This window comes from Magnolia sinica, chromosome 14 (genome assembly GCF_029962835.1).
Source record: "Magnolia sinica isolate HGM2019 chromosome 14, MsV1, whole genome shotgun sequence".
Lineage (NCBI taxonomy): Eukaryota > Viridiplantae > Streptophyta > Magnoliopsida > Magnoliales > Magnoliaceae > Magnolia > Magnolia sinica.
In genome coordinates this window covers 73,341,312-73,357,975 of record NC_080586.1, presented here as the reverse complement: position 1 = coordinate 73,357,975, position 16,664 = coordinate 73,341,312, and positions in this window count along the sequence as shown.

Genomic DNA, 16,664 nt, shown 5'->3' with positions numbered 1-16,664 from the left:
GCAGTTTCGATGGCATCGAGCTCCCATCGAAGAGTTTAGGTGAAATCAAGAAATTATCCAGCAACGAACATTCGAATTTTCGTATTATCTTGATGTCATCGAACCTCCTTCGATGGGGTTAAACTTAGCTTCAATGTCATCGAACGTGGCTTCGGTGGAATTGAATAATGCACAAATATGTCTACTAACAAAATCGGGTTTTCTGAAATTTTTTTATGGTATCAAAGTGGCTTCGATGCCATCAAAAGTGTCATCGATGTCATCAAATGGTCGATTTATACACTTTGATTTCTCGATTTTCTTCTTTATTCACTTACTTTCTTTGGATTTTACACTTTTGAATTCTTCAATTTTGATCTCCATAGATCCAATCATTCACTTAGTAATTCTCTGAGCATTAAATCAATGCTTTAACCATCCTTTACTCCTTAGCTCAAAATCACCTCGTAGGAGAAAACATGTGTAATTAAATCAGTCAAGCCTATTCATGTTCATGAAACCAATGCATAACAAGGAAAAAAAATACAATATTTCACTCTCAACAAAACCTCCACAGATTGATTGTAGTACTATATCGACTAGAACCACATGGACTGTAGCAAACTCCACATCAGCACGTTTTTATCATGCACGTCTGGGCCACATAAGCAAATGTGGCATGAAGGTACTACTTGATCGTAATTTAATTTTAGTATTTTAATAATTTCATTGTGAACGTATATGAGCAGTGTATATACAGTAAACATTCAAAATTATCTTCTAAAATCGGAAAACATAATAGCAAATAATTGCTTGACCGTGCATTATGATGTGTGGGGGTTATCACCTATTGTTTCTAAAGGGAGGTTATCATTTTTTTCATGTTCATTGATGATTACTCTAAAAAGGCGTGGGTTTACTTTTTAAAGCGTAAATATCATATTTTCACTACTTTCAAGAAGTGGAAGGTCATGGTAAAAAAACGGTTAGACTAGAAATTGAAAGTACTCATGACCGATATGGTGAGGAGTTCACTTTTACATAATTTAATTGGTTTTGTAAGGATGGGGGGATCGTACTGTTGAGATGTGGAGCCACATCTGAATAGGGTTACTCGACCGGTCGATTAGCCTACTCGAATAGTCGAGGACTGGCTCGACTCAAAGTCCAGCGAGCATCGATTTTTTAGGTTCCGTGATACTTGACCGGTCGAGGCCCATGCTCAACCAGTCGAGGGTCCGCTCGACCAGTCGAGTACCCTGCTCGACCAGTCGAGGTTATGCAGATTCGTTTTCAGATTTGATGCGGATTGCGGATTTTGGAGTCGATTTTCGCAAATGTGCGAAAGGGGAATTGCCTAAACTATAAATAGGGGTTCCTAGGGCTTTTCTAGGTATTATGAGAGTTATTTCAAGGTATGGGCAAAGGGTTTCTCTGTACTTCCAAGAGAGAGGTTAGTATATTGCCTTATAATCTTCGTTTTTCTTCATAGTGAAAGTTTACATTCGTTGGTTTTTATCCTTGTTTGGGGTTTTTCCATGTATATCTTGTCTTGTGACTTGTTTGAAATGCTTTGATTATTCTTCTAGTTTATATTTCTTCTTGTTTATTGTTTGTAGGTGAGACCGGAGATTGGATCTCGATTCACTGTGTTGTTAGCATGCTGCACAACAACTGGTATCAAAGCTACTGATTTAGTTCTATTGGGAGTGATGACGAAAGAAGGGAAGACTAGAATTGAGAAGTTTGATAGTTCAAACTTTGCCTTCTGGAAGATGTAGGTGGGAGATTATCTATATCAGAAGGACCTCTATATTCGTCTAGGAGGAAAAAGAGAAAAAAACCAAAAAAGATATTAGATGATGAATGATTTTTATTGGATCGGAAGGCTTTAGGAACGATCCGACTCTCTTTGTCTAAGAGCGTCGCCTTCAATATATTAAAGATGAAAACCACAAAAGAATTAATGAAGGCCTTAGCTACGATGTATGAAAAACCCTCAGCGTCCAACAAGATTCATCTTATGAAACAGCTATTCAACATGAAGATGTCAAATGATGGGAGCATGCTTGAACATCTAAACGAGTTCAATACAGTCACGAGCCAGTTGGAATTCGTTGGCATCATTTTTGAGGATGGGGTCAGGGCATTATTGATCTTGTCCAGTTTGCTAGACAGTTGTGATGGTTTGGTGATTGCTGTAAGCAATTCTTCAGGGTCGACAAAGCTGAAATTTGATGATGTGGTCGGTCTAATTCTCAGTGAAGAATTTAAAAGAAATGCATCAAGAGTTTCAGGGGATTCAAGGAATGTTCTAAACGTTGAAGGAAGAGGAAGACTGTTGAACAAAGGAGGCAATAAACACGGACGTTCTAAGTTGAGGAAAAAGTCCGAGGGATCGAAAGACAAAGACAGGTGTTGGCATTGTGGGAAGAAGGGGCACATGAAACGTGATTGCAGGGAGCTCAAGAAACAAGAAGGAAGCTCTCAAGGCGGGAATGATTCAGTGAATCTATCCGAGGAGAGTAATACAGAGGCGTTGATCTTGTCTCTTGATGCAAGGAATGAGTCTTGGGTCATAACTCGGGTGATTCGTTTCATGTCACTTCGTGTAAGGAAGTTCTACGTGATTGTGTCAGGTGACTTCGGGAGAGTCTACCTAGGTGATAATGAGTCATGCAGTATTGTTGGTAAGGGAGACGTTCATATAAATCAGAAAGATGGAAGGGTTTTGAAATTGAAGGATGTCAGACATATACCGAGTTTAAGATGTAACTTGATCTCAGTGGGGCAGTTGGCCGATACCGATTATGTGACAACATTCATCAGTGATTCCTGAAAGATCACAAAAGGTGCCTTGGTGATATCTTGAGGCAGGAAGGAAGGTACTTTATACGTGACTTCAGGATCGTATAGTTCCCTCGTAGTCGCATCAACTGGAGTAAATGGACAGTTGTGGCATCAGCGGTTGGGACATATGAGTGAGAAAGGTAAGCTACCAGGGCTGAGTCTATTGACTTGGAATTCTGCGAGGACTGCGTGTATGACAAGTAGAAGAGGTAAGTTTCAAGAAGACAGGACGCACTCCAAAGACGCATTTGTTGGAGCTTGTACACATTGATGTGTAGGGACTGGCACAAGTATCATCTTTTGATGGCTCACGTTATTTTGTTTCTTTTATTGATGATGCTAGTAGAAAATCGTGGGTTTATTTCTTAAAGCACAAATCTGATGCATTTGATGTATTTAAGAAGTGGAAAGTTATGGTAGAAAACGAGACAGATAAAACAGTAAAATGTCTCAGATCTAATAATGGGGGAGAGTACTGTGATAAGAATTTTGAGAAGTATTGTGCAGCAAATGGAATTAAACATTAGAAAATGATTCCAGGGACACCACAGCAGAACGGTGTGGCTGAGCACATTAACAGGACCATCCTTGAGCACGCCAGAAGCATGAAGTTACATGCAGGGTTGCCTAAGACATTTTAGACAGATGCTGTGAATACTGCCGCATATCTCATCAATAGAAGTCCCTCAGCACCATTGGATGGTGGTCTACCAGAAGAAACATGGACTGAGAAAGAAGTGAACCTTACACATCTCAGAGTGTTCGGTTACACTTCATATATTCACGTTGATGTAGAGCACAAAAACAAGCTGGATGCGAAGTCCAGGAGGTGCACATTTATAGGCTACGGGCAGCATGATTTTGACTATAGGTTTTGGGATGCTGTAAACAAGAAAATCATTAGAAGCAAGGATGTAGTCTTCAACGAAAAAGTGATGCATAACGACAGTGTACAGGAAAATAAGGCTAAGGAGAAAGAATTCGTAGAATGTGAAGAGTTACTAGACATGGGTGTTAAAGCGCCATAGGATGATCACGCACAAGAGCATTATGAGGTAGAGCCACAGACACCGGTTGTGAGGAGGTCTACTCGGGAGAGGAGACCCACTGTCCGATACTCACCCTCCTCACATGATCTACTGTTGACAGATAATGCTGAACCAAAGTGTTTTGAAGAGGCGTTACAATCAGATACACTGTAAAGCCCTGAAAATCAAGGGTCGAGCAGATGCTCAACTCCCGAGTTCCAACGCATCACTTATGTAACATAGATAACGATGATTAAATGTTGTCCTTATTTGTGCATTAAACATGAGTGAGATTATACCAAATCAACATATCATACTCTAGAGGCGATTAAATTGAGCAAGCGGAAGACTGTGATAGTTATATAAAGTGTGTAAGTGGAAATAAACCCCAAAGTATGATCATGTCACTAGGTTGAACAAGTACATGTATAGTTCCAAAATATACAAAATGATAAAGTGTAATGTCATCTAATCCATATCTGTGTACCCCCGGTGATGCAACTTCAGGTCTACATAGACCCACCAGAGAGTTGTAGATAGGAGAACTCCTCGTCGTCGTTGCAGAATGCCGACTCCAACTCGTAAGCCTCGCCATCATCTGAAACTACAACAGAGTTTGGTTGGTGTTTTAAAACACCGTCTCAGAGTGGGAGTGAGTGATCAACTCAGTGGAGCTATAAGGCAAAGGTTAACATGTTATTAATTCATTTCAGCAGTAATGATAAAGCAGTACAACAAGCATTTCTAAGTACTCTGATTAATGCAAGGATGATATGTATTAATGATGCATACCCTCGCCTGCACTCCCTCTGCGACATCATCTCACGGTCACGCATGCTAAACTCCCACTGTGGTCAACACCCACGCCAAAGGCACATACAATGCGGTGCATTATTGTGTTAGCCAAGTTCTTAATCAGACCATTCATACAGCAGATTTGGGAAGCTAAGGTACCTCCCTTTATATCATTTACCCAAACAATGATATATCTAAAGTCGTCAATCCTAGTTAATCACATACGATAGGTAAGTTCACGAGTTTACACTATAGGTTGCTAAGGGATGCTCGTCACCTCAGCGTAGGCTTAATTCATACTTGAGGTCACTACGAGGGGTTCGTCACCCGATCGTAGGCCTATTTTATACTCGAGGTCACTACGGGAAAGACTCGTCACCTTAGCGTGGGCCGATAGCTCGAATACAGTATCTCATACTACCGTATTCGGCTTACGAATTTGGTTTGCTCACTGGACACTATGGGGACGCTCGTCACCCTAGCGTATGCTGACAGCTCAACCACGGTATCCCATACTACTATGCCCGGCTCATGAGTCTTAGCAGATCGTGGTACCAAGGTTAAACGGGTTTTTCAATGGTAAGTGGTACCTTAGATTCAAGCAGTAGCATCCATTCATGGTGAACATATATTAGGCCAATCGGGTTACTTGACAAGTTCGACTGGTACGAGCGCACATTGAATTAATCGACATGGAGTGCATACGCACTCATCATGGCCTAACTACTATCGATAATCACTGTACGACTGGGATTCATCAGACGTATCTATCATGGCGAAACCAATTCGGCCACTTATTATAAACCGTTACCGATTGCTTAGACTATGTATCAGTCCCAATCGTACTCAAACATAATAGGCATTCATATGTGATAGTTCAAGCAGCATGTGACAACCAATTTAAACATAAACCTCATTTGAGCCTTTCAACAAACACATAGTGCACATGTTATCATACATACACATTTCATCCATAAATCACATAATAGTAAGAGAGGTTACATAAAGGAAACTTTAGCTATAGATAAGGTAATTGAGAATCCTATCTCAACACCCTCATTAAATTCATTTCAACAAGCATTTTCTCATTCAGGCATTTTATCAAACACTTAGACTACACATAACAACATACATGTAATAAATTAGTTATAACGTATATTATAACAAATCCTTTCGCAAGGGAGTTGCGATACGTACAACAATCATGTATTCCCAACCAACAATCATGGCAAGTACAAATCATAATTCTATATTCATACAAACATTTCAACAAATACATGGAATGCATTAATTTCAACATGGTTCATATATATATGTAATACGTGGAAAACATCGCATCTAAGCATATTTGATAACAATCAAGTCAGTTATAAATCATTAACTGACATTGAAAGCCTTGAAAACCATAACTTAAAAGTTTATAGTCCGCACCTTCTGTCGGTCGTATCGAACTCAGTTCAAACACTACGCATTTGTTTACGGCACAACGGCTACCTAAATCATGAAATATGTTAGCTATTTCACCGATCTACTTATTTGGATACCTAAAACAGATTAGAGTTAGGATTTTTTACCCAAAAATGGTTTCGAATTTGATGGTGTAGCGATACAGGGGGGATAATTCGGCACGTGAAGCAGTGGGAACGTGTAACATCCTTGATTTTCACTGTTTTGGATTTCCAAAAATCCATCAATTTTTATTTTTTTATTTTTATTTAATTAACCTAAATATTACTTAATGACCATTAGCACTAAATGTCAGTTTACACAGGGTGTACCAGTGAAGAACCGCATAAGTCCGGTTAACCATGTAACGTCCCGTCCAACCAGAACAGTGTACTGAAGCGTCCTCGTAGGATTTACCGCGGGACCGTTCGTTTAAACTACTCATGGTTTGGTGCCATAATTAAATTAAGTTAGGATTAGCTCATTAGAGTAGACCAGTCGGGTTGTGATTGGGCCAAGTGCGGGCCGTCAAGCCAAATGGCCATTTACACTTGGTAGCAGCCCGTGCGGGCTATACCGCGACATGAGAAGGTCAGAAAATTATAAAAATTGAGAGGAGCATAGATCTCACTGGGCTTGGGGACCATCGCGGACCACGGACCCAGTGGACACCCAGAAGTGTAATCTGGCACTTGCCAGATGCGCCCCACCAATGCCAAAATTGGAATCTGGCACGTGTAAATAAAACTGAAATGTAAGACATTTCAGCCATCAGATTTCTTCATAATTTACGATGAGGGTCTAATGTATTTTTCTACACCCGTCCACAAAATCTGGGTCCCGATCGTGGCACGGTGACCGTTGATCGCAAATCAGACCCATGCGACCAAACCCCATATCTGATCATCCCCAAATTTTGCATGGCCCTTCATCGGGACATGGAGCACCTATCCTATAAGTTTTATGGCCAGAGGGCCACCAGGACTGCCCCAATTCTCCAAACGATATCTACACCGCTCGTTGGTGGACCACTAGATCCAAAACTATAGAATAATGTTCATCCCATTGGGCTTGACGTCCATCGCAGGAATCGGACCTGGGTACGGTCCAGAACAGGTCAACTTGAGCCGTAGGACGAGTGCATGAGAAGTGCAAATACCCTAAAGGAAGGAGTTGGAACTTAAGTGAATTGAGTCGTCCACTCTTATGCAAGTTGAGGATTTCGGACCGTCAGTTTGCGACCAAACTTTACACGTGGAGTAAGGATATTTCCCTGCTTATATCCGTATAGCCGTGGCCCTGATTGACTATCGGTGACCGTTGAACAGACTTCGTATCATATCTGTCGATCGGCGCATTCAAATGGCGGGCCGATCATATCCATACGTAGATCATCATTAGGGCTAGCTATCTTACGGTGTATATTGACTTGTACACCCCATAGTGGGCCCTATAGCTTAGAAAGACCCTCTCATAGGTCTAATATAGTGAAAACCCATCCCTTAGGGTCATTTACACCAAACCTGAGACTATATAAAGGCCTCATTTGGGGCACCCCTCTCCCCATACGAATTTGCCCTAGAGAGAGGAAAGAGAGAAGAGAGAAAAGAGAGAAAGGGAGAAGAGGAAGAGGAGAAAGCAGGAGAAAGAGAGAGGAAGAAGAAAGGAAAAGAGTATGTGGTAGGAGGTGGGGCCCAAGGAAGCTCAAACTTGCAAACTCTCTACCCATTCTCGAAGGAAACCTCCACCAAACCCACCCATGCCAAGAAGAGGAGGTAAGAATGGTATATTTCCCTTCAATAGAGCAACTTAGTGTAGATTTATAGGCATTAATGTTGTTTTCTTGATTTTGATTTAGGAAATGGTGGTTTTACCCAAATCCCTAAATCCTAAGATCTCAAAGAATGGAAATCTCCTCTTAAGGTACGGACTATTACTCTTAGGTGACCTAGCACCAATTTTAATACAAGATTAATGATTTTGATTGCTTGGATGTTATTTTTGAAAGCCTAGAAAATCCTAGGAATTGTATGTTGGTTGAAATGGTATGGATTTATATGTTTGACTCTCTCTCTCATGATGTCGTTTATGTTTCTCACATGATTCGATGTATGGATGATCATATGCTCATGCCGTGTTGATTTTTTTATACGTTGTTGCTTCATATTTCGTATGATTTCATTACTCTTGTGTATATGATTTCTCAACATGGAGGAAGTGTTAACTTCCTCAATAACCCACACCACACACATACACTTTATTTATAATATTAATGATTTGCTTGTAGAAAAATTTGAATTGTATGTTGAGTAACATGAGATCACGGTGTTGAATATGCTTGATGCGGCATTGGTAGTTGGCATGCTATAAGTCACTATTCCTACCCTTGGGTTGGTCAGGAACATGAGGAGAGCGAAGGTGGTTCCGTTGGTAGGACCACCTTGAGTCTAAACCCATGGGTTTGGACGAGTATGTGTGGGCGGCAGTAGTCAGGCTACATGGGTCGCTTGTACCCGATGTCGTTCCGCCACATACTTGCCTGAGCTCGTGCGGTTTAGTCCACTGGCTGACCCACCTAGTTTGTTAACCTTGTTTGCTCACATATGTATGGAAACTGGAACACCCTACCACCATTGTAGCCTATCGATACCGGATGGAATATTGATCCACAGTCTCGTGAGCCGGGCATGGTGGAATGGGACACTATGTCCGAGCTGTCGGCCTACGCTGGGGTGACGCGCCTCCCCGTAGTGACCGCGAGCGACCCCACATTCAGCACCCCCATGTGCTTGAAGTCGGGGATGGGAAAAACCCGACGGGGTCAAGGATCGCGGGGTCTCGGCCTCACACATTGGGGGGTCTTGGCCTCGCAACTAGTTCAGGGCATTTGATACGTGGGGTGTATCAGATTCCCAAATCTGCTGGATGAATGGACTTAACTAAGAACCCGGTTAACATCATCATTGCATGGCATTAGTTAGGTTGGCGACTCGGCAATCGAGGTCGCACTAAGGGAGTGTTGGCATTGGCGATCGTTAGATGGTGTCGCACGAGGGAGTGTTATGGCGAGGGCATACATCATATCATCCTGCATCCATGCACATTAACAAGACTAGATAGATGTTTATGATTGATTGCTTTTCATTAAATTCTTATTATAATTGATGCTTGTTGCGACTTAAGACTAATAGCACCCACTGAGTTGATCACTCACTCCCACTCTGGGACGGTATTTTAAAACACCAACAAGACCCGTTCATAGATGCAGGTGATACAAACTTCATGGAGCCTGGCGATGCGAGCCTTGAGGAGGAGGACCGGTTCTCTTCTTCCAGCTAATGAACGGGTCCTCATCGGACCTGTAGATGGCACGTTGGATCGCCGTGCAGAGGGCTCAGCTTTATTCTTTTTTTTGACATATTATTCTTTTGTGAATTTGTTGGGCGTCACCTTGTGCGCCTGTTTGTATTCTTTTAGGCATTTATATATAAGTATAAATGATCTATTTTCATTTCAGCAAACTAGTTGTGATCGTGCTTCATGTTTCAAGTAATTCCATGCTGCGCCTTTTAACCTAGATTAATCGCATATTAATGAAAACCAATTATAAGTGACCCCGGGAACTCGGGAGTCCAGCGTATGTACGACCCCCGATTTTCAGGGTGTTACAGAACGAATCCTAGTAATTATCTCTCTCTCTCTCTCTCTCTCTTCTCCTTAATCTTTCCTTCTCTTTTCTCTATTCTCTCTCCTAGGGTTAGTAATTTCATATGGAATGAGAGAGGGGTGGGTTAAGGCCCTTATATAGGCCAAGAACTGATGTCAATGGCCCCAGGGCCATGATATACTTAAGTTATAGCCAAAAATTGTCAGTTTCGGGCCAACGGAGCTCATCAGGAGGTCCATTTCCTGCATACGGTCTGGAGAAAGTTCCCTGGCAATGGATCTATGACAGGTTAAGATTTCGGTCCGATCGGGCCTGTAGATCGACCGCGAAGGACTAGTTTCAGTTTAACGGCCATTGTCACTCAATCAGGGCTACAAGTACATAGACATGTGTAGGGAATTTTTCCTGATCCAAGGGTGTAGTTGGGTCAGAATCTGAAGGTCTGAAACCTTAAACTTGGCCTGCAAGCGAATGACTCAATTCACTTAAGTTTGATTCTATTTCCTGAAGATATTCGTGTTTCTCACACACTTCGCTCTGGGCTCAAGTTGTGCGTTTCTGGATACTATTTGGACTTGATTTCCGAGATGATTGTCAAGCCCAGTAAGGCGATCATAACCGTATAGTTTCATGTTAATCAGGCTTTCGACACATGGTCCAGGTCCGATACGGAGTTTCAAGATGCTCCCGAGAGCAACTGTGTTTTGAGATTGATTCTAGGTTTTTAGGAAATGTAGAGTTAGCGATTCTGCTGGTTTTGGGTCTTACAGTTCATATAGAAAGTGATTCGAGCTAGTTCACCGAGTAATTCAGTTTAACACTTAATTAATTTTCGTCTAATTCCTTCATAATTTGATCCTTAGCGGTTTCTGCCTGATGTGGTATTCGGGTCTTTGTATGAATTTTTCCGAGACGTTACATACACGGGTTAAGTGGGAGCAAGTCATGGATGATGAGATGGACTCTCTTGAGTCTAATCGTACACGGGAGCTAGCCACTCTACCTAAGGGTAAGAAAGTTCTTCATAATAAGTGGGTTTACAGACTGAAGGAGGAGCATGATGGTTCGAAACGGTACAGGGCTAGATTGGTTGTGAAAGGATTTCAACAAAAGGCAGGTATTGATTTCACTGAAATATTTTCACCAATAGTGAAAATGTCTACGATTCGCATAGTCTTGAGTATAGTGGCTGCAGAGGACTTACATCTAGAGCAGCTAGATGTTAAGATAACTTTTCTTCATGAGAACCTTAAAGAATAAATATATATACATCAGCCGGAAGGATATGTGCCATCAGGAAAGGAAAACAAGGTGTGTAGACTGAAGAAGAGTCTATATGGCCTGAAGCAGGCCCCGAAGCAATGGTAAAAGAAGTTCGACAGTTTCATGTCGGGAAACGGTTTTAGGAGATGTCATGCAGACCACTGTTGCTATTTGAAGAAGTTTGATACGTCGTACATCATCTTTCTTCTGTACATCGATGATATGCTTGTGGCCGGTTCAAGCATGAAGGACATTTCAGATCTCAAAAGACAACTGTCTAGATAATTTGTCATAAAGGATTTAGGAGTTGCAAAACAAATCTTAGGCATGAGAATAAAGCGTAACAGGAAAAAACAAGAAATTAATTTTGTTACAGGCAGAGTACATAGCCAAGGTATTTGATCGATTCAATATGGGAGGTGCTAAGTCAGTTAGCACTCCATTAGCAACCATTTCAAGCTATCTAAGGAGTAAGGAGCAAAGACGCAGGAGTAACGAGACTACATGGCAAAGTCTCATACGCGTCAGCTATTAGAAGTCTCATTTATGCTATGGTGAGTACGAGGCCAGACATTACTTAAGTAGTGAGAGTTGTTAGTAAGTTTATGAACAACCCTGGGAAGGAACATTGGGAAGCTATGAAGTGGGTTCTTAGATACTTGGTAGGTACTAAGGATGTAAGGCTATGTTATGGAGGATCATAAATTATGCTACAAGGCTACGTGGATTCAAATTTGACGGGAGATATTGACAGCAGAAGAAGCACTACGGGTTATGTCTTTACTCTGGATAGTGCTACAATCAGTTGAGTCTCTCAGTTACAAAAGATAGTATCTATCAGTACAACGAAAGTAGAATATGTTGCGGCTACAGAAGCGTGCAAGGAGATGGTGTGGATGCAAGGTTTCATGGAAGAGTTGGGTAAGAAGCAAGAAGATTGCAAGCTGTACAGTAACAGTCATAGTGCAATACACTTGACTAAGAATTCAACCTTTCATTCAAGGACCAAACATATTGCCATCAGATATCACTTCATACGTTCATTACTGGAAGATGGATCGATTGCTCTAGAGAAGATTCATATAAGTGAAAGTATTGCGGATATGCTGACCAATGTGGTCACACGGGAGAAGCTGAAGATCTGTTCAGCTTTAATTGGTCTTTAGGCTTGAAGACGGGAAGGTGGTGCACTCCAGATGTAGAAGACGAAGGTTTATGGCGATGTGTCTCAAAGTGGGAGATTGTTGAGATGTGGAGCCACATCTGGATAGGGCTGCTCGATCGGTCGAGTGCCTTGCTTGACTGGTTGAGTAGCCTACTCGACTAGTCGAGGACTGGCTTGACTCAAAGTCCAGCGAGCATCGGTTTTTTGGGTTCCGCGGTACTCGACCGGTCGAGGCCCATGTTGACCAGTCGTTTCCGGATTTGATACGTACCGTGGATTTTGGAGTCGTTTTTCACAGAGGTGTGAAAGGGAAGTTGCCTAAACTATAAATAAGGGTCCTTAGGGCCTTTTTAGGTATTATGAGAGTTATTCGAAGGTCTGGGCAAAGGGTTTTCTCTATACTTTCAAGGGAGAGGTTAGTATATTACCTTGTAATCTTCATTTTTATTCATAGTGGAAGTTTGCATCCATGGGTTTTTTTTACCCTTGTTTGGGATTTTTCCATGTATATCTTGTCTTGTGGCTTGTTTGGAATGCTTTGATTCTTCTTCTAGTTTATATTTCTTATTGTTTATTGTTTGCGGGTGAGACCGGAGATTGGATCTCGGTTTACTGCGTTGTTGGCATTCTGCGCAACACGTACAACATTACACAATTAGGCATACAATAATTCAGAATTGTGTGACAATGTATGAATCAGACTCTCTTGGAGAGGACCTGAAGTATGTTGAGCATTTCTAGATTAGGCAAGGAGCTATAGGCTGAAGCCGTTGATACTGCTTGCTGCTTTGTGAATCGGTCTTCATCTACACCAACTGATTGTAAAATTCCAAAAGAAGGTAGAGTGGTCATGAAGTTGACTACTAATGGTTGCGTGTATTTGATTATGACACTTACTCTCATGTACCATCAATTAAGAGAGAAAAGCTACACCGAATGACTAAAAAATGTACCTTTGCTGGATATGGTGATGGTGTAAAACGATACGGGCTGTATGGCCAAGTCACACGAAAGATCGTAATTAGTCGTAATGTCAAGTTTGATGAAATTTCTTTGTATCGTAAGATGAATACAATGAAACTGAAAAAATCAATTATTAATGCTGAAAATGACAGAGGTGAAACATTTGGAGAAGCTCGGTCATACGAAGAGGTACATGAGTAAGTGGACTCGCACCTATCAGAAGAAATCCACCAAGAAATCGCATAATACTGTTGCGATATAGGGACGATTCAAACGTCATGTTTGCGCTCATTACATATAAGGGGGGTTTACCTACCTTCCATAAAGTATTTGAGGATATTGATGTTAAGAAGTGGACGAGAGCTATGCATGATGAGATCGACTCCTTGTACAAGAACGCGACTTAGGAGTTGGTGGAGCTTCTAGTTGGTCGAAAAGCGATTAGGTGCAAGTCGATCTTTTAGGAAAAAACATGATAAATATAAGGTCATATTGGTAGCTAATGACTATGTGCAGAAGGATGGTGTCGACTTCAGCGAGATTTCTATGCATATGGTCAAGCGGGTATTTATCAGATTTGTGTTGACACTGGTTGCCTAATACAATATTGAACTAGAACAATTGGATGTGAAGATTGCTTTTTTACATGAGGAATTAGAAAAAAACATATTTATATGAAGCAAACAGAAGAGTTCAAGGTACAAGGGTCGAAGAATTAGGTTTGCAGGCTGAAAATGTCGTTATACGGCCTAAAACAATCGCCTATTCAGTAGTATAAGAAGTTTATTTTTTTCATGATGGGTGAACAATTTACCAGAAATGAATTTGATCATTGTGTCTATTTTATATCATTGAATGATGGTGAATTCATTATACTTGTATTGTATATTGATGATATACTTATTGTCAGCCATAACATATCTGAAATCAACATATTTAAGGTTCAATCATCAAGGGCATTCGAGATGAAAGATCTGAGGGCTACAAAGAAGATTCTCGATATTGATATATACAAGGACAGGGAAGGGAGCATGCTATCTCGAGCAGAATACCTTGAAAAAGTCTTGTTCATGTATAGATATGATAAGGCAAAACTAGTTAGCACTCCCTATGTGACTCACTTTCGCATTCATCATAACAATAACATACTACATATGAAGAAAAATAGCATTAACATATGTACACCATGGTCTGTATTAGACCAATATTTCACATGTGGTGAATGTTGTGAGAAGATACATGTCAAACCCCGACAAGCGACATTAGGAAACAGTAAAATGGTTACTTCGTTACATACGAGGTATGACTGACGACGTCTTGACATTCAGTAAGTCTGATGAGAAGCTAATAGGTTATGTGGACGTTGATTATGCTAAAAATATCTATAACAAAAGGTTGTTTTTCGAGTACTCGTTTTGTATTAGCAAGTGCAATGATCAATTGGATGTTGAAGTTTCAGTTTGTGCTTGCTCTTTCCACAACCAAAGCTTAGTAAATGGCGGTGACAAAAGTATTCAAGGAGGCAATTTGATTGAGGGGAATGATGAATGAGTTGGGGCTTCAACAGGAAGCCGTGACAATGCACTATGACAACGAGAGCGTTATCAACTTGGCGGAAAACTCTGTTTGTCACTCGTGAACCAAGTACATTAATGTGCATCATCACTTTATCTGACAGATGTTAGAGGAATGCAATGTTGCTCTTGAGAAGATTCACACTAGTGAAAATTCGCCCAACACGCTTACAAAAGTGATTCTTATAAAGAAGTTCAAGTTTTGCTTGAATTTTGTAGGATTAGAGAAGACAAAATAAAGGTACAGTGTGCACATGAAGCAACAATGAAGCTATGATGAATGTTAGAGATGGAGGAAGCAACTTCAAATAGTGGAGCATGAAGATTGAAGCCATAGTGGAGCAACTTCAAATAGTGGAGTGTGAGGATTGAAGCTATAGTGGAGATTGTTGAGATTGACACCTTCAATTTGTGCTGAAACAGGGGAGTTTGATCGATCGATACTAGCCTCGATTAATCGAGAAATTTCTAAAATTCCCAGTTAACTCTTTGAACAATTTAGAGCATGTTCGATTGATCGAACATTGTGGGATTGATTGATCAAAATATCCTCAGTTAATGTCGATCGATCGAAGGTTCGATCGACAGTGCGCATTCCTTCCGCGTAATTGCACGGTTTTCTTTCTAATTATGTATGTAGCCTTATATAAATGAGTGTAATGTAGGATTAGGGTTAAGGAATGAAGATGGGAGAGTCTTACAGAATTTTATAGGATTTTGAAAGGGAATGTCATCTTAGAAAATGAGGGTTACGAGAATTTGTAAGTCGCCCATCTCTTGTAATTCTTTGATCATGGTGAATTGTTTTGTCACTTGGTATCATAGTTTTTCCCACAAGGTTTTTTCATGTAAATCGATGTGTTCTTTGTGATTGCTGGTACTTTTTATTGTGTTTGAATGTTTATAAGGTCGCTTATGTGCCTAACATGTGATGGCTGCACACAATAGGACGCATGTGATGTGAATGATTAGTGTCAGAGAGACACATGAGAGGCTCATTCATCCCAAATGCACTGGTTCTCTTGAATTTCGTGAAACTATTAAAGAGAATCATTTTCAATTGTGGTTTTGGCCCAAAGAAGGGATTGTATGCCCCTTGTTTTTTTAACTAGAGATGAAGTAGGCTCGTCATGGATCTAGATGGTTTAACTGATAGCCACATTAATTGGATTAAGGATAGCATGATATGTTAATATTGATGTTTTAATTCTTTACATTCAATTTTAGGCTGGAATCTATGCCAACTCTCGACAATGTTGTGATACAGCCCTGATTACTTTTCGAGTTCAAACATTGCCTTATAGATGGAAGGAGACCGTCAAGATCGTTCCCGGTCTATGAATTCATATATGGCATTATGGGTGGAGTTTGAAAAAAAAAATCTATGGAGTTGCTTCGATCATTAAGAGGGCTAATCATGAGAAATGAGATTGATTCAATTGAATCAATCTCATAATCATAGCAAACTTCATCTTTGGATTAATTCATGGCTCAACGACAATAACAATGTGTTTATGAACTTAAGAGGGAACCGGTGCATTAATTTAGTAAGGTGGAAATGTATGCTTATGCATAAGCTGACTTTCATAAAAGACTAATGGCCATTGAAATTCTAGGAGCACATAGAAGAGATGTCCAACATAGCTTCCAAGTAGACATCTTGATCACTTTCTTGCATTTTTCAACTCCCAACATGGATTGGTCCTTTCAAAGCCAACTGCTACACGTGGAGAGATGAGAGATTTTAAGTGAATTGATTATATCATATTCAAAAGGAGGGAATAAAGCTGGAGAGGACAGAGAGTGCTCGACTAGTAACTTCTAATCAGGGTTAAGAAGGCACTTGAAAGAGGAAGAGATGTTAGAAAATAAGCAAGTGACACCATGTACCTGCGACATTTCACTGGTATAGGGTAACACGGTAAAGCTATTTA